This window comes from Triticum urartu, chromosome 6, assembly GCF_003073215.2.
Source record: "Triticum urartu cultivar G1812 chromosome 6, Tu2.1, whole genome shotgun sequence".
In the NCBI taxonomy this organism is placed as follows: Eukaryota; Viridiplantae; Streptophyta; class Magnoliopsida; order Poales; family Poaceae; genus Triticum; species Triticum urartu.
In genome coordinates this window covers 180276903-180302830 of record NC_053027.1, presented here as the reverse complement: position 1 = coordinate 180302830, position 25928 = coordinate 180276903, and the positions used below count along the sequence as shown (strand labels likewise).

Sequence of the window (25928 nt, the reverse complement as noted above, 5' to 3'; positions counted from 1 at the left end):
AGGATGTCAAGTGTCAGGGGTAGACAGTAATTTCCATCTCGCAAACACTTGCTTCGGGCAGCCCACAAATTATAGTGGGTGTTTAGCCGCTTCGTTCAAAACTTGGGAGAATTAGCATTCACGTTTGCCTTGGGACCTGGCAAACTAAATTCAAATCCAATTTGTATTCGATTACGAATATCCACAGATAATTATACTTTTTGTTATTTATTTCTTCAAAACCACAACAAAGATTTATTCCACCTTTATATATGATTATGATTTAGAAATGTCGTGATCTTCGAATTCACTAGGTTGGATACACTCTGAGTCAAACAATTATTTCATCCAATACAATATGCTCACACGAAAAACAGTTCACCTTATGTCAATCATACAAGTACTGAGGATTACGTCGCCTAAAAAATTCGGATCATTACAACACATGGACAACATAGGGGGTCTTGCAACATAATCCATTCAGAGACATGACACAACATGCAAGTACAATAATCTAATGACAATTTCAACTGGTATCTAAAGAAGAACCGGGATTACCTTGGGACAGATAGCAGAAACAGCAGGACCTCCTCTGTCTTCAAATGCAACATTCTTAGTTCCTCCAATTCTTGGGTTGCTTGCATAATGCATGCCGCTAATTCTGTAATTTCCAGCCTCAAGATAAAGATTACCTCATTCATGGCAGCCACACCATCTCTTTCTGCCTCTAGTAGAGCCTCAAGCACTATAATATTTATGCTCAGACTGCTCTCCGGTGGTGTTGCCTCTGAACTGCTAACATATGGTAACATGGATGGCGCACTGCTTCCACAAATAGATTCTGGGGTTGTACATTGTGTCCTAGTGTGAACGGCATCCTGAAAGGTTTTCGCTGGACATCAGTAAGAGATAGTTATCGTATGATCCAGGCAGTAAGCTTACATGGTAAACGACGGACGAATTATTGCCGAGCATGGCAAACTATATTTAAATGGTTCAAAGCAGCATCAGCCGAAAAGAAATTAAAATGGTAAGATGAAACTAGGGATGTAAGTGGCAAATAAACGACATCCGCCAGTCCCATCTAGTTAGTTTTTGCTACCTCCCTAGTTCATTTTCCTCAAAAAAAAAACTCTTTTGAACTATCATACCACTAGTGGACTTTAATCGGGATTAAACGGGACCCAGTTAACATCCCTAGTTGAAAGGGAGTGTACAACCGTTATATTTAAGTTGCCAAGGCATCTAAGCAGTTGAAATAATCTGAGAAAGCACTTACCAGTGTGGCCTCATATAAACTACGAAGACAGTCTTGTGATGAATTTGAGAGGAAAAGTTAAGGACTCAAATGAAATAGGCATGCATTTCTTTACGATAGTATAGCAGACACTGCTGACATATTGGCCAACTCAGGTATAGCGTAACAACAAATAAGCATTCGAATCAAGCAATACAGCAAAGCAGACAACTGAACTATTTGTAATTCGGTAGGATTACACGTTGAGGGCACAAGCCAAGAAAGCAGCCCACTCGCATTACATTTCACATGTACTAAAACACACTGGCTTACCATATGTTGCTGTGAAGCCTAGCTGATGTTGCAATGTTCTTTGAAGATATCGTCAGCATCCCGTGGTTGCAAATCTAGTTGTTGTAGTTTATTCTGCACTATCTATTTAGGTAAAATTAATTTCAATCGCATGCACTGGTCCGAATTGATCATCAATGGTTCATCTAAACTAATGAAAGAAGGGTGTGTGCATACACGACAATATATCTGCTTCCCTCTATTTTTATGCTTGTTCGAGGTGCCAGCCCCAAAAGAACAAATATTTTGCTTGATGGGGTTGACAGCTCCATAATTAATAGAAGCATCAAATTAGTCATGCAACTTGGGAAGATCAAGAACACACAAACAAGTAATGAACAGAGGCTCGGAGCAGTGATGTAATAGCTAGCATCAGAAAATGTAGGGTAAAGCGAACAAAAAGCAGTGGAACCACATGCTAGTTTGCCGATGTGTAATTAAGCATAGAGAAAATTAAGCAGTCTGATGGAACCAACAAGTGGCACCAGAATAAAACTAAAGCATATTAACTATATGTGCACTGGTATGTAATTTAGCACATGTAACATGTTCACTGCCAGAAGTATGGCCCTACAGGTGCAAGCAGAATAATGCGTCTCATGAAAAACTGAATGATGCCCTGAAGAAATTCAAAGGTGCGGTGCTTATGCTAGGAAAGTGAACGTAGGCTTCGGCCGTTGGATAATAGTACCTGATTCTCGGTGGCGTATGGGTATCGTTGTCATACTTGATAGCTAAGGATCGTTGATGGTGCTCGTGTTGCGGTTGAGTTTGGGCCGGCTGTCGCCGTCGCTGAAGCGGCTCCGGTGCTACGGTTGCGGCGCCTGTCGACATACAAGAAAGCTCATCTGTGGTAAGTGAACAGTTCCATGATAAAGAGAAAAACCGAAGGAGTACAAATTGAAATAACCTGATGAGGCTGCGGCGTCGGTAAAGCAGGGCCGATGGAGTTGAATATGGCGTCCGTGGAGCGGGTCCGGTGCAGTGGACGAAGGCTTCAGTGGGCGCGTTGTACAGTGCTTTCGGTGAGGCGGATCTGTTGCGGCGGACGAGGGCTTGTATGAAGGGCCAGTGAAGGGGTGGATGAGGGAGTCAGTGAAGGGCCTACGCTGTGGTGGACGAGGGCGCCGGTTAAGTAGATCCGGTGCGGTGGACCATGATGGCGGTCAAGGAGATCTGGAGCGGTGGACAAGCGAGTCGCTGAAGCGGCTCTGGTGAAGTGGTGAGTTGGCAGTTGGGGGTTCCAAGGTGCGGAAGGTAGATCCGGCGAGGTGTGAGGTCCACCGCTGCAGCGGAGGACTAGATTCGGCGGCTTGCCGTGGTTGGGGGGTCGGGGAGGGGGAAAAGAGGGGAAAACAATGGAGTTACCAAAGCAGCCCTTTTCCGTTCATGTGGCAGGGGTAAAACAGGAATATCGCAGGGCTAAACTTTCGGGCACGTGATATTTCGATGTGAGCGGGAAGTTTGAAAGCTTTTGGCGCCTAAAATTATAAGTATTCTGCTCTCGTACGGCCGACAATGATATCATGGCCGACAATTTTTTTGTTTTGCACGCAAAAAAATGTGCAAGTTTTGAAAATCAATGTCTCCAACTTGAAACTTAGATTTTCCATTTAATTTAAATATGGATCATTGAGATACTACAAGCAAATACCATCATACGGTCCAATTCAAATGAAATTCCAAATGTGTTTATCCTAAATATGATGACAAAAGCAAAAATGTGTATGTGTATGAATAAAGTGGATGATTATAAAGTTTGAACATGCCCGTATGTGTATATCTCTAGGTTTGATATATGAATTTGAAATCACGAAATCCCGGCTTAAAGATGTACCTCCGTTTAAATGAATTACAAAAGCTAATGATGGAGTCGAATTCCAAAATTCCAATCTTAGGTTTGTAATTCTGGTACATCAAGGTATATCACGCATGTTCAAAAGTATCGTTATCTCATAGTACAAACTGTGAAACAAATTGATCAACCATGAGTGCACAATATCTCAATTACGCTAAAGTCCCTCAAATATAGACACCTCACTCTTTATCTGAAGTCAACCCCCCCCCCCCCCCCCCCCCCCCCCCCCCCACCACCACACACACACACACATAGAGAAGTCATTCTCTCCCCCAAACACCAACACACGAGCACATTAACACCCCTCTCTCTTGTATAGTCTGGACCCCAACATAGGTCTCTATCACTTTGTCTCTCGGGCATGCACACATCTCTTCCCTCACTCTCCAGGTCTCCCACTATCTCTCTTACCCAAGAACATGCACTATGTAGAGTGTATATTTCCCATACACACAAAATGTCGCCCCAAACGTCTATCTCCCTAGTTATGTGGTTCTCGCGCACTCACGTCACACACCACCCCCACTGCAAACAAGCACACTTTGTCTCCTTGTGCACCACTCTCCTCTTTCTATCTCTCCCACATGCGGACCCGCCCTAGCTCCTTCCCTGTATACATATATGTCGTGACTCTTTGCATAGCTCCCTAATGTATAATCGTTCTCGATTTCGCACATTGTTCTCTACACCATCTATTCTAGATCTCTCATGAAGTCCCTATCACACACACGTTGACTCACTTCCCTTGCGTCTTCGTTCATAGGCCAATTTCGGACAACATCAACATTGTCTCCCTATCTATACGCCATTTATGGACACAAACGACCCCTCTCGCCCCCTCTCTTCCTCCCCCTCTCTCTCTCCGTTGCTAGCTCTCTCTTTCTCTCGCTCGCACACCCCTCTCCCACACACACACTCGATGTCTCTTCCAAGTAGTCTGCTCCCCCCGCCCGCACCCGTGCTATCTCGCTACTACACATGTCACACCATTCCCCCTTCCCTTATACTAGGTTTACATCATCAATGGTCTCTCTACTCCACATACACTCTCTCCCTCTCACACACAAACGCGTGCACAAACACACACAGACACGCACAAACACCCATTTATCTGGATACTCATCTCTCCTCATGTTCGCATGTGTATCTCACACACTCACTCTCTAATTATGTATATGTGTCTCCACGTTACACAACACAAAGCCCCATGTACATTTCTCTCTCTATCCTCAACACACATAGACACAAAGAATCTGTTATCATTGCCTCAGTCTCTAACATATCACACACACACACTATCTCTCTCTCTCTCTCGCAAACACGCTCAACAAGGGTTTCCCCGTGAATAACTTACCGTCTATTCATCAACAGTCGTGGCAGTACGGCGAACACGAGACGTGAAAAAGAATAAATCTACATGTGCTTAGACCACCTAGTATGACTACTAGGACTAGAGCAAGCCAAAAAGCGCGCCGCCGTCACCCCCTCCTTGTCGGCGACGGGAAAATCTTTGTTTTACACAGTCGAGAAGTCATTGTGCTAAGGCCCCACATGCCGAGGCGTTGAATAGAATGTAGATGCTAGTTTATGGAAGCAAGTATCGATAATACGTTTGTATCTCCATACTTATATTTCTTCTCTTATAAAAAACCGAGTTGGTGATGATGGTACGTGTGCCATCTTGCAATATAGACCGTCCGATCTATATCTAACAGATGGAAATTAAACTAAAAGATACCCGCACCCCTCTCCACACTTGCAGACAAGGCCTTCCCTCATTCATCCTTATCTCCAACAAACCTCATTGTTGAGCAATTAAGAAAGGAAGCCTCTGGAACAAACTGGCCTGGTGGCCGTTGCCGGCGTCGTCAATCCCCATGCCTCCGCTCAGTCCGACCACCAACCACCACCACCACACCCCACTCTTCTTCACCTTATCTCATATTTCTCAAGATATCATTAGTTTTTACACATGGGATTACTCCCGCAAGGGTCAATCACAACAAGTGTTTTATAAAAAAATGCATCTTGATGTTCCGTGCAATGCACGGATCTTGCTAGTACTCCTACACAAGACTAAGTTGGTGATGCTGGTGTGTCTGCCATCCGTCGTTTCTGACCATTAGATCTACATCTAACGATTGTGAGGTAAGTTGTTGCCTTTTCTCACCAACATCCCACTTGTCTACCAATTTGCAGAAAAACCCATAATTAGTATCTTAAAACCAACCACATCCCTCCCTGACCTCACCAAAACAGGCCAAGGAATATATATTATAATTGACACATAATATATCTCTAGTGACATATGTATATCAAAATTAGAGTGTTTTGTACCAAGTTTGTGAATAAGTATTATTCTAATTATGATTCGTTGCAACGGACATGAACATTTCTAGTATTTCCAACCATGCATTTTTTTCCTAATATTCCATAGTTTCGAGTTTTCCATCAAGATATTAGTCACTCATGGTTGATATTTACATTCAATCATGTACACATATGCACTATGTAACTAGCCTTGCTTATTGGCTTCCAAAGCTTAACTTTCACTCCTACTTACAATATGTAGAGTATTTAACAAAAAACTACCACTTTCAACCAGCCCTAGGAAGAATCTATTGTACAAAAAGTAGCAAAAACATACCCAAAATTTCTTAATCCACGCCAAAAACTACCTAGTACTCCTACCGGTTAGGTACGTTTAAACCCATTTATGACAGGGTTGGCCCACACATCCGTGCTGACGAGGCAGCTTAAACCAACACATTTTGTTTGACCTCTGACACGAGGGACAAACATCTGACCTTCTATCCTGTTATTCCCCCTCAAATCATTATTTTTCCTGAACATTACTTCGAACAATACTGATGCGTGTTTGTCGGTGGCGCCGGTGATGCGCGAGTTGGCCGCCGCTCCGCCGGACGGGCCGGACACCGCACTGGCCTCCGCACAGGTTGGCAGGCTCGCCCAAGCGTGACTCACGAGCGAGCAAGCCGCCGCGCTGGCCTTTGCTCGAGCTAGATGGCTGGCCTTAGCGCGGCGCGCGCGAGCAAGCTGTCGCGCTGCCGTGCCAATCCAGCTAGCAAACCTTGCAGACAAGCAGCTGGACGGAGCTATCATGGCTAGCTAGCGGCTGCGAGCGCCGGACGGAGCTGGCATCCGGGCTTCCACAACATGGGCTCCGCACCGCCGGCGGTTTTGACCTCGCCTTCTGCCGGCGGCGATAGCTGCGTCCCATGGCCGAGGATGACTAGGTGGACGGACCGGAGGTAGGAGGTCACTCGAGGATTTTTGTTGGTAAGAGCATGTACAATGGTTGATAAGGTAGTCTTATCTTAAGTCTGCCACGTATGCAAGTGGTAGTAGTTTCTTGGCATTTTAGGGGTTTCTTGTAAGGAACAATGTACGTACTACTAGCAACAAAAGGCGATTCTTGGTTGCGTTGTACTCCAACGAGTACTACTAGTGGTTGCGGGAATGTATACCTCGTTTTGTGGGTTCGATCCTGGCCGAACGCACGGTGGCCTTTAAAAAACAGTACTACTACACTTCATTGCGAGCCAATATTTTACACGGGTAGTTTGAGTTTTGAAGTCAAACGGACATGCGGCCCACAATCTGGGTGCACTGGACAGCCTAGCCACATGAACAGGTTTTCCTTCACAGCATCCCGTGGCTCGCGTGCTCGCCCTAGCCGCACCTCGGTTGCAACTTCCTCATCAACTAGTAGCATATTTAAACTAGCGCCTCCCAATTAAGCCTGAGGAGCCGGAAAAGCCTGGCGGGGCATTGGGAACTGTGCAATATGGCTTTGTACGTAAAGTGCTCTACTACTACTATGTAGCTTGTGGCGTTGCACGCATGGACTTCACTCCATTATCGGCTCTACTATAAAAGAAATTCCTCTTAACGTGTTTTTTGAAACAGAGGCAAAAGCTTTGCTTCATCTCATTCATAAAGAAGGAACTACTAACAAAGTTCGACAAGATCCATTACACCTCCACAAATGGAAGCGAAAAGCCTAGTCTCGTTGTATCAAATAACTCAAATGTTTTGCCCCGCCAGTAACCGTCGCTGATAAACAGGCTGCTAGTGTCTGCGTGAGAGGAGCGACTGAGTAGGCCAGCTACATGAGAGGAGCGGCTGAATAGAGCACCGAGAGTACCGACTAGGCCACTACGCAGGTGTACTTCCCCCGCATTGATAGTACAACGATGGTTCTAGAGAACAGTAGTACCCTCCACTTCCAACTGTAGCTCCTTGGCCCTGAGATTCAAGAGTTCAAAACTGGTGCACTATACTAGACTAGACTAGAAGTACAGTACATCGCACTACTAGTTGAGAAAAGTAGTACTAGTACTGCTACAGTACGAGTACGTACTCCTCCGTCACATAATGTAAGACGTTTTTTGACAATAGTTGGCGTGTACAAAAAATGGCAAAAGCATACCCAAAATTTCTTAATCCACGCCAAAAACTACTACCTAGTGCCAAAAATTTCTTACTAGTGCTATTATTTACAGTATAATGCAATCCCATAATGTTCCATAATCCCTTTCTTTCAAAAAAATCTCTTCTGGAGAGAAGATTGCTATCTCCACGTGAGCTACTCATAGGCCAGCGCCACCGCATGCAGTCATGTGAGAGAGAGGGAGCCATCCATGCTGCATGCTGAGAGAGGAGAACGCGGGCGGACAGCCAATGGGCTGCATGGGGCATTTATAGCTGCTAGCTCCTCCCATCCATGCGCCAGGGGTATTTTCATCTAGAAAGCATGCAGCAAGCCCCTGCCTTGGTATCCTGGTCTGCTCTTATGCTTAGATTAAAAAGAATCGGAGGGAGTACTAGTAGTAAATAATAGCCTCACCCCTTCGCTGAGGAACGATTTACAGTTGGAAGGGACGAGGCCCTGCGGTTACTACGCTCTTATATCCTCCTCGCTAGTTCCCCTCCCCCCGAAGAGAAGGCAGTTCGTCACTGCTCCCATGGATTCGCCAAGCGGTTCTCCTCCTCATCGGGGCTGGGAGACCTTGGATGACGATCCTGTGGGAGAAATCGCACGCCGCTCCGATGTCCTCACCGCCGCAAGACTCGGTGCTTCCTGCACCAACTTTTTCAAGAAGCTGCTTAAACAGGCTTGGGAAAAGGCCATGCTTGTTGGTCTTCCATGCGTCCTCGAGGAGAAGGTTCTTCTATGGGACAATCCTTCGAACAGTCCACCGCTCCCTGGCCATGGTTGCACGTTGACTCCGCTAGAGTTGCCGACGTTGAGAGGTAGTCGGATTTTATCCGATGAGCAGGTCAGCAATGGAGTTTGATCATGTAGTACTTAGTTATTCCATTTCCATCCTGTAATTTCTCCGCTGCCCACCGTCTTATATATAGGTCTGGGTCGGTGCCAACGAATATTGGCTTGCATATCTCCGGCCGGATACCACCATCATTTTGCACAACATCCACAACAGTGCGGCCGTTTCGGTAGACCCCTTCTCCACCATTGGGATCGGCCTTCTGGACTGGCTGGGCTTGAATACGTATGATGATGCCTACATGAGACTGAAGAAGATAGCAATTGCGGACCCGCTGACAAAGTGACGCGGCTACGACGATTACTATCTCATCGCGGTGTTCGACATAAGGATTGCCATCAATGCAAGAGGCAGTAACGACAGAGGCTGGCGCATGTTGGCGGCGGCAGATTTGTACCCCTACATGTTCGATGACGTCGTGCGCCATCTAGGCCGCATCTTCGCGGTGACAAGCCAGGAGACTTTTTTCATCTGGTTGCCATCCTACGGTACGGGAGACTACAAACGGAATGCACAAACCATCATTTGCATCCCTAACGGTACTCCATTATTTTGCAGGGATCAGTCATCCCCCGATCAAAATAAGATCGCCGATCCTGGATGTGCATTTGCATCCGCGATTCGGTCTAACCTGGAACCTTGTAGCTGACTTTGGCATATTGGGATCAACTATCTTAGCAGTCGTTACCCATGGTACCACTGATGTGCAACATGGTTACACAATCTACCACGATCGGACTGTCACCATCTACCTAGGTATTCCATTTTTTAACCCTCTCGCCTTCTCTTTCATTGTTGTACTAATAGTATACTTTGTAGTACTAGTAGGAGTACTTTTTTACCTTGGAGGACGCGTATAGCTAGCTAGGCCCTTGAAGACTTGAACCCACTAGCTGCCACCATTTTTGTTTTTCCATGTCTTACTATCTCATCCATGTAGCCAAGAGTGGCTATATATAACAAGCCAGTTATTTTACTTCCTCTATACCGGAGTAGTACTATTTGCTGCATAGTATTACTGACCGCCATATTTGCGCACAACATTATTATGCATGGACCTTGACTATGTATGTCACCATGTGTCCAGATCTGGTATGCCGCGTGTAACAGATGAACGGCGCCGAGTTCGACCCCGGTGATGCTACGTGGGTGCCGAGGAACACTCTTGGAGAGTACTCGCTTTTCATCGAGGACAGCTACCCCATTATGAAGTGGATGCCACCTTCCGTGCATGACACGGAAGGCCTGCCGTTCATGAAGCATGGTTGTGTCTTCAGTGTGCACCGCTGGATGAACGACATGCTGGGACACGCTATCCCTGATTTATGCCGCTTCAGCTTGGATGAGTCTCCATCGTGTGGAACCGGACTAGAAAGCTGCGACAATGATTCTCATTGCCCACCGCTATGGATCGTGCCATCCATGAAGAACACCTGGGACTGGAACCTAGAGGAGGACATGTAGCCCATCTATAACGTGTAAGTGGAGTACGGTAATTGTGAACGGTAGCGCTATGAATATATGTAGACTACTCGTGCACAAATTTATCACATGAATTGGAGATGAACTTGTGTGGCACACTGGCATTTGTCCTTTAGAATTTGTTACTGGTAAATGTGTTATGTGTACATGCAACTTGTGTAGTTGTTGCACGGGCTCCAACATGCTCTTTGAAAAAAAAGGTGGCACAGCTTGGGATATATGTGACGTGGTGGCATCATACAGTAGCATCGTTCGCTATAGTTGTAGTACACTCCTACTAGGACGACAACTCCTATAAAACCTTGCGCTTGGCTCTTTTCCTCTTCGGGAGGTTCAATAGTTAGTACTCGTGTGAACCTTGCACTTGGCTCTTCGCCTCTTCGGAAGGTCCAACAATGATGATACTACAGTACAATATGCTACTGGCAATCTGACACCGATTGAACTGCTGCACGTCCACCGCGAGGGCAAGGGCGAGGGCGAGGGGGAGGGAGAGGGAGAGGGAGAGGGTGTTGTAGTCAAAACCCTCTCCTCGTCCTGCGAACCACCACGCGCGTGGGCGAGGAAGAGGCGTAGTAAGCAAGCTTCTCCTCGTTCGGCGAGTTGATGGGACACATCAAAGCAGTACTAGTACTAGTAGTAGTAGTCCATAGTCGACGTGGCACTTTCTTGACTGGTTAAATTATCACCTGGTTTCTGGGTCCCACCTGTCAGATGGAAGAGCAAAGAAATTAGTTAAACAAAACTTTACGCAGGCGCGACACGAGTCCAACCCTTGCGCGCGAACCGCCCTGGCTATGTATGTGAGTGCATGCACGTGTCCTCCCTCGGTCTTCCAACAAAGAGTGTACATCAGCTATAAAACAAAGAGTGTAGTACATGATGTACATCTACACTTCCAATGCATTTAGCCTTTAATCTAAATCGATATTGATTGACTAATGCACCAACTTGTGTTGTAGGTATAGGCTACATGTCTATCCTTAATTACAGCATGCAACGGCCTTCATTTAATCTTCTTATCTCAAAGGTCGCATGCACACATAAGTCTGCTACTTTTGGGCATTAATTATGCCCTGGTCAATGGGTAAATCTCTAAATGTACAGTCTTTCACGGACGTAGGGAGTAGGTTGAGCACTTGAGCGTGAGCGTGTGTGTTGTGTCGTGTGCTGTGTGCCGCATGGGTGCGTGAGTGTTGCATGCGTCCATGTGTACGTGTGAGTGTTGCATGTTGCATGCATGGATGGGGCTTACTCCCTCCCATTGACATGTTCATATTTCAAGCTTCCTCTGTTCCCTCCATATGGTGATACTCCCTCTGTTCCCAAATACGGAGTATTTGTCTTTCTACAGATTTCAACAAGTGACTAGGTACAGAGCAAAATGAGTGAAGTGAGCGTAGAGGCATAGGGATGCTGTAGAAAGGAAATCCTCGCGATCCATTATTCCCCATCTCGGTTAGAGAGAACTATTCAACTAGTCTTCACAGTGAAGTGACAATACACGCTGCAGTAGATGGGACACGTAATAAATAAGCTGAACCAGCGTGTTGGTGTTACTAAATCAGCCTTACCCAGTACTGCCATCTCTTCTTCTTCCTCCTCTCTTCCCCATAGTCGGCCGCACACCATTTACCCCCGCTCACTGCTCGCTCGCCCGCGCCATCTTCCTTGGTAGCTCGCGCGTACCATATCCCCCCGCTCACTGCTCGGCCACACGAGGAGAAGCTTCTTCGCTCGCCCGCCCGAATCCACTTCCCCGCTGGCTCGTAGGCACCGAAAACCCCAATGGCAAAACCGACTGACACGCAGAGCCGTGATTGGAATTCCCTCCCTGATGTTCTCTTGGAGCAGATCTGTAGTCGTATGGACCTACTCAGCATCGTCCGTCTGACCGCATGCTCGGTGTCTTTGTACCGTCTATTTGTCGGCAACCGGCCGACTCTTTTCAAGACACCCTGCTTGCTGATGCCCGATCCTCGCAAGTGGCCCAGACACCGACTTGACGATCCTACGGAGGTTGCCGTGGTGCCCCTCGACATGCTACCACTACCCGTCCACCTGTCCTTCATGCACGGCCACTACTGGGCGGGCATCAAGGCCAACTGGATTTTCCTCATCCACCACACTGGTAGTCCGTGGTGTCTCATGGATATCTACACCCAGCGAGAATCACCCTTCCATCGTTGGATACCGCCGCCATCGAGCCTCGCGGCCCGCCGGCCACTCCTGCCTACTACGCACTAGACGCGTCAAGCTTTTGGCTCGACCTCTTTTTGCAGAAAGTTGTAATCTGCGAAGTGCCCACACCATCAAAAGACTACATGGATTACAAGCTCATTGCCTTGTTCAACATGGGATTAGTCTATCTAGAATCCGGTCGCCATACATGGTTATGGCTCATCATCAATCATGTTGAGGCAACATTTCTGTCTGATGCTATAGTGCATGATGGCATCGTTTACGCGGTCGACGCACAGATTGGCTGCCTATACTGGTGGAATCTATCGTCGTGTAATTATTCTATCTCATCTCATCTTGACCTTATGAATACGACTGCCTCTTCATTTGTTACAAATTTAGAATGCATAGCATGTCTATAACCACATCATTGCTATATGTTCCTCTCATTTCCTAGATTTTTATGACCACACATGTTATTGTTAGAGTTGATATGAGAACAATTGGCATCTAATGATTGTTAGAATACATATTATGAGCATAACATCATGATTGCTATATGTTACTCTCGTTTACAAGATTTTTATAACAACGCATGTTATTGCTTAGAGTTGATATGAGAACAGTAGTAGTAAGTGCTATGGTAGAATATGAGTAGGCGCTCTCATAGCTGTTTTCCTCTCATTGTTACATGATGTTTGAACCATGACATATTGCTAGAATATGAAAGCCATTGGCTTATTTTTTTTAACTTGGGGTATGATTATGACCACGGCATTGCAATTCTCTGTCTATGATATGTGTCACTGTTATAATAATCTCAATTCCACACATACTCTGAACATGACTGTTTATTTTTGTCCTTTTGGTCTCCAATTTGAATTGTTGCAGCAGACACAGCCCTGGCCTTCATGATTCCAAGACCTGGAATCATACCAGCCGATGGGTGGTGGTTTATCGCTCGTTCAGCTGACGGCGGTCATTTGATGCTCATTCGCATGTACCAAATTGACCAAACCATTACATCAAACCACATGCAGTACAATGCGTGGGGCGTTCGTGACATTGATGGCTATGGCTGCTTCGTGTTCGAGAAAGATCCCAGCTCCGTTGGGCCCGGCGTATTCAACTGGAGGCAGGTTTACAGCCTCGGCAACCACTCCTTGTTCCTCGGGCTCAATTATCCGATCATCCAACCAATCATCGATCATATCACCGGAGATTATTACTGTGATATGCAACTTCCATTCGCGAGGGGGGGGGGTTGTGTTTACACATCATACCATGGGTTTCATGAATCACCATATCCAGAGATTCGTCGACACAGCTTGTTGCCAGATAATCTTTAGTGTGTGAAAGGCATCAAGCTTCCATGCGATGGATGGCTTTTGCAAACCTGACATGCGGCGATGTGGTTCATGCCAACAACAAATATGCATAACTTGATTCGTGTTGATATCTAGACTGAGCCATGTATTCTGCTGCTGTAGCACGACCCTCTTTTGTTGGATATTATGTATTGTTGTTAGTTTGAAGCACTCTGGTTTAAAGGATAGATACCTACCTGGGATCAAGTGCATCCTAACTCACCTGCGTATGATGTACTGATAATGATGATGGAGATGTTGTGCAGAAGCCATATATATATATATATAGGGTCGCGCTATTCGTCACCCTGGGTGAGGAATAGTTATTCTTCACCCCCTCTATTTTACCATCAATGCCTCGTAATTTTACGTTCCGTAAGTTTTGTCTTATTTTCGATGTAAAAAGAGACCGTAAGAAAATATATAATTGTTGTAAAAAATATTTTATGTTATGTAAAATTACAAACGTAAAAACATAGTGTAAAATACACATAAACTGTAGATTTTCTTGTCTTATGACCTATATTTTTATTTTCTTATGCCAAATTTTACGTAGTGAATCAATAAAAATGTAACTATTTAAATTACAAACGTAATTTAATTATGAAATGATCGTAAGATTACCTCGGGTGAAGAATAACTTATTCTGCACCCTGAGTGATGAATAGTAACACTATATATATATATCAGTTGGGCTGCAAGTGCGCACTTGTTAGTTAAACCTATGTATAAATTGTGACACTAAATACGACTAGTAAGTAGTACAGTAGCAGTACTAGTATACGTCGGTCAAATTATTCATCATGTCCACACATTGAATTGACGTGACAACACGCTGCGCGTGAGGTGACACAAAAATCCCGGCGGCGTGTTCGGGTATTCTGGACTTCAGATTTGGAGTACCACTTATCTGTCGAAATCTTTCATCATTCACTTAAAACAGTCGATTGATCATACATTGAGTACCATATAACTGGAAGTACCGATGCAAGTCGAAGAAGGATTGGCCGGTGCTGCCGGCTGGCGTCAAGTTCGATCCCACGGATCAGGAGCTGATCGAGCACCTCGAGGCCAAAGTGAGTGCTGACAGCGCAAGATTTCAGTCTCTCATCGATTTGTTCATACCAACCATCGACAGCGAGCACGGCATATGCTACACCCAACCTGAGAAACTTCCAGGTAAGACACCGATCGGTCGTCTACTTGCACAAACATATTCCTTTGTTTATAGCTCTATTTATCTTTTTAGACGCAGACCTGGTGAAGCAATTACAATTTGACAGTTAATAAAAAGTGAAACAAGTGACTGCAACATGCTAAAGATGTTATGAAAATGCCAACTAGGTACACTAAAACCTATATTCCACAATAGTGCACGTATCACACTGAGTGGCCTAAGGAAGCATTTCTTCCAGCGCAATTCCAGGGCGTTCAAAAGGGGCATGTGGACGCGTTGTAAGATACAGTCGGAGTGCGGCATGCACGCGATGTGGCACAAGACCGGTAATACCTTGCCAGTGATGGTCAACGGCCGGCAGACGGGCAGAAAAAAAGGTTCTGGTGCTACACACCAACAAGAACTTCGACCAGCAGAGGACCAACTGTGTGATGCACCAGTACCACCTCGGGGACCTGGAGCAAGAGAAGGAGCGGGAGCTGGTCCTCTGCAAGATTTTCTACCAGACGAACACTAGGGCCAAGAGTAAAAAGATTATAAGTTAGTTTGGTATTGGTAGTTGTACTACCTTGTCGTCCGCAAGTTGGTATTGTTGTTAACGATCTTTTGGTATGAACTTGCATTTGCTTCCAACCATCATGCCGAGGGTCGATATGGATATAAAGCTGAATCAATTGTTTCGAAACGAATTTTCAGGCACCTGATTTTTATTTGATGGGTAGCATAAGCACCCGCCATTCGAATTCCCAGTTCTCAATTTTTTTGAAACAAGTGCATGCACTTATTATCACGATAAAAAACAATATCCGTGCTGCATCCCAGTTATCAGTCTGTACTTGCAGAATTCTGTCGTTTATTTAGCACGTATATTGTTTTTTCAGGTCAAGCAAGTTTCAACTGGGCTGTAGATTTCCCAGGGTTGGTTTTGTTTTTAACAGGCCCAGCCCATGACGACAACGGGGCACAAAGATCCAGCAGGTATCTACTGGCCTCTGGCCCGCCAATGTTAGTTATATTTTGTCTTACAACATCCACAGGCAGTTGTTTTTACTGAATCAAACACACAACCCAGTTCTATTTTCCTCTTGAAACGCATGTCCTACATCCGTTTTCTAATCTCTACCTATAGTTTTACTAGTTCATATACACGTATCATTATATTGAAAACACATAAAATTCCCTTTTCATATTTACATCCTTATTTTTCTTGTTTTTTCCCACCCAGCGCTGATTTTTTTACCACTAGTTTTCCCTTAAACCAACTCAATTGTCCCACATCTTATTTGCTTACAAAAACAAAACGATTTTTTTGGCAAATCAATAAGTTCTTAAAAATGTTTATCATTTCGGGATTACAATAGTTCGGACTCCACCGAAATATGCAAAATAAGGTTGAACTTTTTGACCGTGGTCCTAGGCAGAAAATGGGCTGTAATAAATTACTTAAGAATTAGCAAATGGGCTGCAAATTATAAAAAATAGCAAATGGGCTTTATGTTGTCTGCCACAGATTTGGAGGCTGACTTGTGGGCCTACTAAGTTCATGCGTACACAAGGTTTCTCAAAAAAGAAACTTAGTCAGCAATCGACTCTACCAGCGTCAGACCATTAGATGTCAATCTAACGGCAATCGTACTTCTTCAGTCTCTGATCTTCCTGCCCCAGCCGCCCAAACCAGCGCCGTCGGAACTGCCTGCTCCCGCCTCTCGTGGCCGGCAGTGCTGCCGGGCAGGCCTCACAGCCCCATCATACTCGCATCCCTGGCATGTCTATCCCTCTACTCACCCACACCTCCTGTTATTTTCCGGCGACGGCAGCCGAACCAGTCAACCCTCATACTCTCCACCACGTGGGCAGCCACTGTCGTGTCTTCCCCGGCTCCGTGTCGTTCCCTTCGTAGGCCTCGAAGTCGTCCACCACCCTGGTGCTCTCGGCGCGGCGTGGTCAATGATGTCCATCCAACGGCCATAGTGCTTCTTCAACCTCTGGTCTTCTTGCCCCAGCCGCCCAAAGCAGTGCCGGTCGTGCCGCATGCTCCTGCCTCCCGTGGCCGGCTGTGCTGCTGCAGAGGCCTCACCATCCCCATACTACTCCCACCGCTGGACAGGCCATCCCTCCACTCACCCACCCCCCTGTTATTCTGCAGCGGCGGTAGCCTCACACTGCATCCGAACCAGTGAACCCTCGTACTCCTCTCTGCATGGGCATCAACTGCCGCGTCTTCCCCGGCTCTGCGTCGTCCCCTTCCTAGGCCTCGCCGTCGTCCACCATCGTGGTGCTCTCGGCACGGCGTGGTCAATGTGTTCAACGACCGACATCCATCGGAAGAGTACTGTATGTGGAGAGGCTGGCAGCTGGGTCCACGGCAGCCGCAAGGAAGTGCCTCCTTATTACGCGCAAAATAATTATTCCTCCACCTGACAGCAGGGACCCACCAGACGGGCCACCAGTATTTCACGGAAAAAACGTTTCCCCTGACTGCTGGGACCCACCGGACGGGCCACCGTATTTCACGAAAAAAATGTTCCCCCCGCTGTCAGCTTGGACCCACCGGAAGTGCCTCCTTATTACGCACAAAAAAATGAACACTCCCCCTGCTAGCTGGGACCCACCTTGGTGGGAGGCTGACTTGTTGGCCTACTAAGTTGACGGGGATGGAGGGCTTTATCAACTTAGACAATATGAATGATTCTAGCTCCAGTGACCGTACGATGTCCATCCAACGGCCGTAGTGCTTCTTCAACCTCTGGTCTTCTTGCTCCAGCCGCCCAAAGCAGCGCCGGTCGTGCCGCCTGCTCCTGCCTCCCGTGGCCGGCTGTGCTACCGCGGAGGCCTCACCGCCGCCTACTATTCCCACCGCTGGCCAGGCCCTGCGGCGATGGCAACCTCACACCGCAGCCGAACCAGTGAACCCTCGTACTCCTCTCCGCGCGGGCTTCCACTGCCGCGTCTTCCCCGGCTCCGCGTCGTCCCCTTCCTAGGCCTCGCCGTCGTCCACTGTCGTGGTGCTCTCCGCGCGACGTGGTCAACGTGGTCAAGGAACGACTTCCATCGGAAGAGTACTGTACGTGGAGAGGCTGACAGCTGGGTCCACGGCCACAGCCCAGTTTTTTTGTGATTTGCCAAGTAAGTCACTTTGTCAGGCCTATTGGGCTGCAAATCTTTCAAGATGAGGAGAGCTTTCATTCGGCTGGCCGAGAAAATGGCCCATCAGTAATGAGAAATGGGATGTACATTTTTAAAACACATCAAACCGGCAATTAGTTTCAAATATCTTTTTTTTCATTTCGAGATTTTAAATTACATTAATTTTTATGTATGGAGAATTTGTTGGATTTTATATTGATATACATTTATTTTTAAAATCAGTTCGAATGTGACTCGAAATTTCGGGATTAAAAACAGTTCAGACCGCACCGAAATATGCAAAATTTCGTATAATTTTTTAACCATGGCCACAATATGGGCTGTAATGCTAACAAAAAGAATATGGGCTCCAAAAAACCTTAATAATTAGCAAATGGGCTGTAAATTATTAGAAATAATGGCGGATGGGTTGTATGCTATTTTCCATAGATTTGAGGCTTTCCTAAAAAAAGGTTGACGCACAAGCAGTGACTGTTGGATGGCTATCCAACGACCGTCGTGCTTCTTCAATCTCTGGTCTTCCTGCTCCATCCGCTCAAACAAGCACCGGCGGGAATGCCTGCTCCCTCCTCCTCGCGGCCGGCTCTGCTGCCGCGCAGGCCTCACCGCCCGACCGTACTCCCATCGATGGCCTAGCCATCCCTCTACTCACCCACACCTGCTATTATTCTCCGGCGACGGCACACGAACCAGTAAACCCTCGTACAGTCGTACTCCCCTCCGCGTGGGAAACAACTGCTGAGTCTTCCCTGCCTCCGTGTCGTTCCCTTCCTAGGCCTCGCCATCGTCTACCGCCCTGGTGCTCTTGGCGCGGCCTGGTTAACGTGGTCAATGACCGACATGCATATGAAGTGGACTGTACATGGAGAGGCCGACAGCTAGGTCCACGGCCGCACGCAAGGAAATGCCTCCTTATTACGCGCAAAATAATGATTCCTCCACCTGACATCAGGGACCCACCGAAAGGGCCTCTGTATTTCGCGAAAAAATGTTACCGCCGCTGACAGCTCGAACCCACCAGCTATATCTTCACACGCAAGGAAGTGCCTCCTTATTACGCACAAAAAATTGAATACTCACCCTGTTAGCTGGGACCCAGTATAGTGGCAGGCTGACTTGTGGGCCTACTAAGTTGGCGGGGACGGAGGGCTTTGTCAACTTAGTCAATATGCACGATTCTAGCTCCACTGACCGTACGATGTCCATCCAATGGCCGTAGTGCTTCCTCAACCTCTGGTCTTCTTGCTCCAGCCGCCCAAACCCGCGCCGGTCGTGCCTCGTGTTCCTGCCTCCCGTGGCCGGCTGCGATGCGGCGGAGGCCTCACCGCCCCCTACTACTCCCACCGCTGGCCAGGTCATCCCTCTACTCACCCACACCCCTTGTTATTCTGCGACGACGACAGCCTCACACCGCAGCGAACCAGTGAACCCTCGTACTCCTCTACGCGTGGGCATCCACTGTCGCGTCTTCCCCGGCTCCGCGTTGTCCCCTTCCTAGGCCTCGCCGTCGTCCACCGCCCTGGTGCTCTCGGCGCGGCGTGGTCAACGTGGTCAAGGAACGACTTCCATCGGACGTGGACTGTACGTGGAGAGGCTGACAGCTGGGTCCACGGCCGCAGAAAGGAAGTGCCTCCTTATTACGTGCAAAATAATTATTCCTCCACCTGACAGTGGGGACCCACCGGACGGGCCACCGTATTTCGTGAAAAAAACGTTTGCCCCTTACTGCTGGGACCCACCAGCTACATCTTCGCACGCAAGGAAGTGCGTCCGGGCAAAAAAAATGATTCGCCCCCTGACTGCTGGGACCCACCAACTACATCTTCGCAGGCAAGGAAGTGCCTGACAGTCGGGACCCACCTGGTCGAAGCGTACATGGCGTTGTCATTCCGGTCGCGAATGTGTACGTACATATATACTGGTGGATGTAGAGGTGCGCACGTGTCGTAGTAGAGGCGCGTACGTGTCGTAGTAGAGGCGCGCACGTAGCATGTACACGTACGTACAACGGCTAGGGTGCAAGAAAGAAAATACGGCGACATATGTGTACATACGGGCGGGGTCTCGAACGCCTACTCGCGCATATGTACGGCAAGGGCTCGTGTACATGGCTGGGTTGGAACGGAGAAACAGCGTCGTCATCGTGTTCATGGGGAGGCAGCGTCGTCGTGTTCATGGGGAGGCAACAGAATGTGTCGTGTTCATGGGGAGGCAACGGAATGCGTCGTGTTCATCGGGAGGCAACGAAACGTGTGGGAGCCAACCGGCTGGGTCAGAACGGAATGCGTGGTCATGTTCATCGGGAGGGCTTGGACGGAACATGCGATGGAAACGAGGCCTGGCGTACCGCAAAACGGAGGAAACGGCCTTGTGTTCGACCGGCCACATTCGAAACGGGATCCTGTTCATCGGGAGGGGTCTGGCGTACCGCAAAACAGAGGAAACGGACCTCCTACGATCGAAACGGGGGTCCTGTTGATCGGGAGGGGTGTGGCGTACCGCAAAACGGATGAAACGGACCTCCTACGGTCGAAATGGGGGTCCTGTTCATCGGGAGGGGTGTGGCGTATCGCAAAATAGGACTCCACGGGATACTGTTCATCTCCACCGTCGACTTCCTCCAGCCTCCGCGGGCTCCTGTTCATCCAGCCTCCACCGCGCGCTACTCCACCGGCTACTGTTCAACCACCCATCCACCGTCTACTATTCATCCAGCCCTCCACACCACGGGGTCCTGTTCAACCACCCCTCCACGGGCACCCCTCCACCATCTACTGTTCATCCAGCCCTCCACCACACCACGGGGTCCTGTTCATCCAGAGGCAACGCCACCGCTCACTGTTCATCCAACCCCCCCCCCCCCCCCCCCCCCCCCCCCCGCAACGCTCACTGTTTATCCTAGAGGCAGCATTGATCGGCTTCAGTTAGCAGCAGTAGCGAAGGAATCGCTCGATCGGGCTCAGTTAACAACCATCGATCGATCGCTCGGGTTCAGTAATGCGTAGCCTGCAGTGCAATCACCCGGGTTTAGTTAGAGCCCAACGCCTCGCTCGGGTTCAGTTAGAGCCAACGCCTCGCACACACGCGCGTACGTGTACGAGAGAAACGCGCATCGCTCGGCCCCCGACCTCCCACCGTAACCGGGAACTCCCCAAAATTTTCCTCCCCCTCGCTTCTACCATGGTTTTTTCCATCATGGACGGCCCAAAGAATGTCATGCAGCTGCGTCTCCGGCCCGTCCAGGACGAAAAGCCCATTTTCTGTTATGATTTTTTGTCATATAAGTAGGAGCGCACCACATCTATGATGATACCGGGTTTTGTCACAATTATCGTCATAGAAGTGTCATATGTATGACAAAAAAAATTCGTTCGGCCCAAAATGTGACAGATGTGTCTTTTTTTGTAGTGTTTAGACGCACAGTTCGGGGCCCCCTACCCGAGATCCGCCGGTTTTGACACCGACAATACATCCAACAGGGACGGACCCATGCTCCCAGCTAAATAAACTTGGAAAGTGTCACCTGGTTCCGTTGATGAAGGCGTGTTGAGGCAGCTGAAGGTACGCGGCGAAGGGGTTACTCCTCACGAGCCACGGGGGCCCTGAGCCTCGGGAGGCTCTAGGGGTCCAGGCGGTTCCTTGAGGACCGTCTCCATCTCCGCCAGGATTGCATGGTGCCTGGCCTCCTAACCCGCCATGATGCTCCGCAGGTTGCGCTGGAAGGCAGCAGCCACGCTCGGCAGGCCGGATGGCATGCGAACGTAGTTGTGAGGTGGACCTTCGCAGCGCCCAACACGCGAAGGCCAGAAGCGCTCCTGAGATTCGGCTCGGTTGAGCCCTGGTATGTCAATGCAGACGCACAGCTCACCACCCTCGCCAGGGTGGGGAGCAACGCCAGGTGGGCGGCAGTTGTCGCGTATTGCTCTTACTTCCTGAATCTCCTCAGATACCTTGGTGATGAACTCCTGGGCACCGGGTGCTCCTTGCCCAGTGTCCTCCTGAGGGAGAGGTGCCGTGAAGCACGCCTCCAAGTGTTGCCCGAGCGCCTCCCTTGCGATGCTGGCAAGGTCTGAGGCCCTCCAGAAGAGAGCCCTCGAGCCCTGCCCAAGGAGGGCGTCGAGCGCGCCTTCCTATGCGATAGAGGGAGGCGCCCTAGGTGCGGGTGCTGATCCTGACGAGGTACCACTTGCGGCGCTGCCCTCCCGAGGTCCGGCACGGAGTAGCTTCTTCTTCTTCTTGGGGACGACCTCATGAGGGTACCGAGCCGCATTGTTGTCGGGGTCTTCGATTGACGCTGCTTGGAAGGCGCGCTCGAGGGAGCACACCGCGTCTCTTTCTTCGCAGGGGACTGTGATGATCCCACTGCTCCCTGGCATCTTGAGGATGTTGTAGCCCTGGTGCATCACTGCCATGAACTTGGCCAGGGCTGGATACCCGAGGATGGCATTGTACGGCAGACAGATGTGGGCGACGTCGAAGTCGATGAGCTTGGTGCGGTAGTTGTTGTGTTGTCCAAAGGTGACTGGGAGCCGGATCTGACCTATCAGCGTGGTGGAGCCATCGGTCACGCCTGAAAAAGGCTTGGTAGGCTGAAGTTGATCATAGGGCACTTGTAGGTTGTCAAACATCTCGACGGACAGGTCGTTGAGCCATGCGCCGCCGTCGATGAGGGTCTTGGTGACTTGCACATTGCTGATGACGGGTGAACAAAGCATTCAAGGAGCGCCAGCGGTAGCCATGCACTTGAGCTGATCTGCCGAACTGAAAGTGATGGCACACTTGGACCACCTGAGCGGGCGAGTGGCCTCGAGCTTGGGGAGGACCGCGTTCACCTCACGAGCAAACTCCTTGAAGATACGCTGTGAGTCTAAGGCTTGAGCTCCGCCCAAGATGCAGGCGATATCACGTGGCTCCTGGAAGCCCCCAGCCCCCTCGTCTTGATGGTGGTCATCGTTCCTTCTTGGTGGTGGCGGCAGTGGAGGGAGACCGGGGTTGGCCTGAGGGCGATCCTCGCGAGGCTGATCCCTCCAGGTGCCCTCGCGAGGCTGATCTTGCCAGCGGTCCTCACGAGGTCGGTCACGCCACTCCTGGCGCGGGCCATGGTTGTCCCAGCGTCCTCCGCCACGTCCTCCTCCTCGGACGTAGCCTCGGTCGTTGCGCTCGGGGCATCGACCGACACTACAAGAAATATGTCAACTTGTGACCCTCACTATTGGTCCCTAAAAGGTCATAGTTTTTCATTTGCGACCTTTTGGTGACCAAAAACAGAAGGTCAAAAGCTAGCGGTCGTAAACTGAAATTAACGACCTTTTCTGTGAGAAGGTCGTAGACGTTTTTGACCAAAACAGAAGGTCGTTGAACCCATGACCTTTTGTTTTGGTCACTGGCTGTCTGCCCAGGCCACGTCGGATCCGACGTGGCAATCTGACGTGGCAAAGTTACGACCAATTGAAAAGGTCAAAAATTAGAATCGGCCCGGTCCAATTGGGTGTTTATATGGGCCGAGCCCAATAATTCAGCCTTTTATATATTTTTTTCTATTAATTTCGGTCAACCTCATGGGCCAAGCCCAATAATTTGGCCTTTCCATTTTTTGGGCCATGGCCTTTTTGATTCAACAAATTTAGTTTTTATTTTTTCGGGTAAACTAGTTAGATGGGTCCCAATTGTCAGGTTCTATTCAAGTGGGACACTTTTGACAGCATCATTTTCTTCAGATTTCAATTTGAGAGAATAAGTAATATTTAAATAAGAACAGACACAAAACACAAGTAATACTTCAAATAACAGCAGTGAGAATAAATCTGTTATAGATACATTGACAACAAAAATTACAAGCTCCACAAGTGTAATTACAAGCTTCAAATTACATACTGGGCTCCTTCTCTCATATGACACGGTTACATGCTCTGTTAATGTAATAACACATATACAAATACAATCACAGTCACACAGATATAGTCGACTAGGTCATGACCTTCGCTACACTGGGCTAACAGAACAGCAATAGAACTATCATCACGCCTTCGACCGTCGCCCTGCTACATGAGTCAGAAGAGAAGAATCAAAACAGTGGAGCCAATATATTCTGAACAGACCATTCGAAAAAGGGCAATTTCTTTAGAATAATAACACAAATTTACATAGTACAATGATTTTTGTTCTCTAGTTAGTTAAAACGAGATACCCATGCATACAAGAAAGGTGATGCACGGAAATAGAACATTTTACTAATAGCACACACAGTATCAATATTATGTTCTTATCGGCTTATTCTTATGCCAAAAGCAAGAAAGATAATCTGGCCAAATAAGCAACTACTCCGTAAAATAAAACATCAGTACTAATTAAGCAGACTAATCCTTTTGTGAAAAATGGACTGGATAATTGGTTTTCCATACACAATCCCTTGCAGTTAGCAAGAACATGACAAACAACATGAACATGAACACATACCATACTGTCCGCTACATTTATAGCTAGGATCAGACCCCTCTCTTATCAGTATATTGACTAGTTATTAGTAAAACATCAACCAACAATAGTGATAATGCAAAAACAGCTTTTGTGCTTCTGCATATGTCTGTACTATCAATATGCTTTGGGAAGCAGAGGCAGATATTGAACATCCTTGAATAAAAGGTACCAGATTACAATGTTGTGGATATATAGTTACTTGGTATTTCAATATCTCTGCTTAACACAATAGAATTACCCCAACCTTGTATGTTAAATTAAGAGATGCATTACAAATGTCTGAAGCAATGTTATGCGCTATATCCTTCTCATTATCTCAAGGCAAGCAAACTAAGATTTCACCCGAGCTACAACAGTTGCGTCTACAACCAAACTACAACGGTAGTAGAAAAAGATGGAGGCAATTGGCTCACCTGCAGTAGCTATCCGGGAGCAAAGTTGAGGACGCACGGGGCAGGGGCAGCAGGATGCAGCTTGGGGACATGGTCGGGGAAAACAACCAGCAGCAGCTTGGGAACTCGGTCGGGGAATACAACCAGCAGCAACAGCAGGTCCGGGGAACACAACCTGAAATCACATGGGAAGTTATTTATTCAATTTCACCAAAGACCCCCTTATTTGTTAGAAACAACTTCCCGTAGACAATCAACATAAATGTGTCGGATTTCGGATTCCGGCAGACCCTTGAGGTTCGAACACTGGGGTGCGCGCGGAGATTTTGCCTCCTACCTACCTGCACCCCTCCGCCTCGCTAAGATCTAAGCTATGGGAAGAACAACATGAGAGACACAGGGTTTATACTGGTTCGGGCCACCGTTGTGGTGTAATACCCTACTCCAGTGTGTGGCGTGGTGGATTGCATCTTGGGCTGATGATGATGAACAATACAAGGAAGAACAGCCTTGCGAGGGTCTGCTCTTGGCTGGGACGATGAACTGCTGGGAGGAGTTCAGTCACCCTTCTCTCTCTCTTCTTCGATTGTTGATCTCGAACCTCTAGCCTCTCTCTCTCTCTGATCCTCTCTCTCTTTCTCTGCCCCTTTGCCCTGTGGGTGGCTAGTCCTATTTATAGAGGCCCTGGTCCTCTTCCCAAATATCGAGCGGGAAGGGAGCCAACGATGGCGGGCTAATTTGAAGGGGGACAGCTAGTACTAGCTATCCTGACAAAAGTAGTCTTCGCTTGCACAAAGCTCTGGTGGTGACGCCGTCTTGGGCTCCACAATGACCTCCGTCTTGCAGTCCTCCTGGTCTTGGTCTTGTTGCACCAAAATGGCAACCTTTGCCTGATGCCTCGGTACTCCGCAGCTGCGCTTGCTCCCTTCGCACCAAAGAGGAAAGGAGGACGCTGCGTGGGCTGGCAC

At 48.1% G+C, this 25928-nt stretch overlaps 1 long non-coding RNA gene across 2 annotated transcripts; it reads right to left on the bottom strand.

The window, feature by feature from the left end:
• Positions 1-23884: 23884 nt before the first annotated feature.
• Positions 23885-25016, bottom strand: LOC125515977. 2 transcript variants are annotated; one of them, XR_007287196.1, is made up of 2 exons: positions 24982-25016; positions 23885-24129 (listed from the first exon to the last, which is right to left on the bottom strand). It is a non-coding gene; the product is annotated as an uncharacterized LOC125515977 (long non-coding RNA). The 2 variants fall into 2 exon arrangements; XR_007287195.1 differs by having other exon boundaries at positions 23885-24132; positions 24982-25012.
• Positions 25017-25928: the final 912 nt, after the last annotated feature.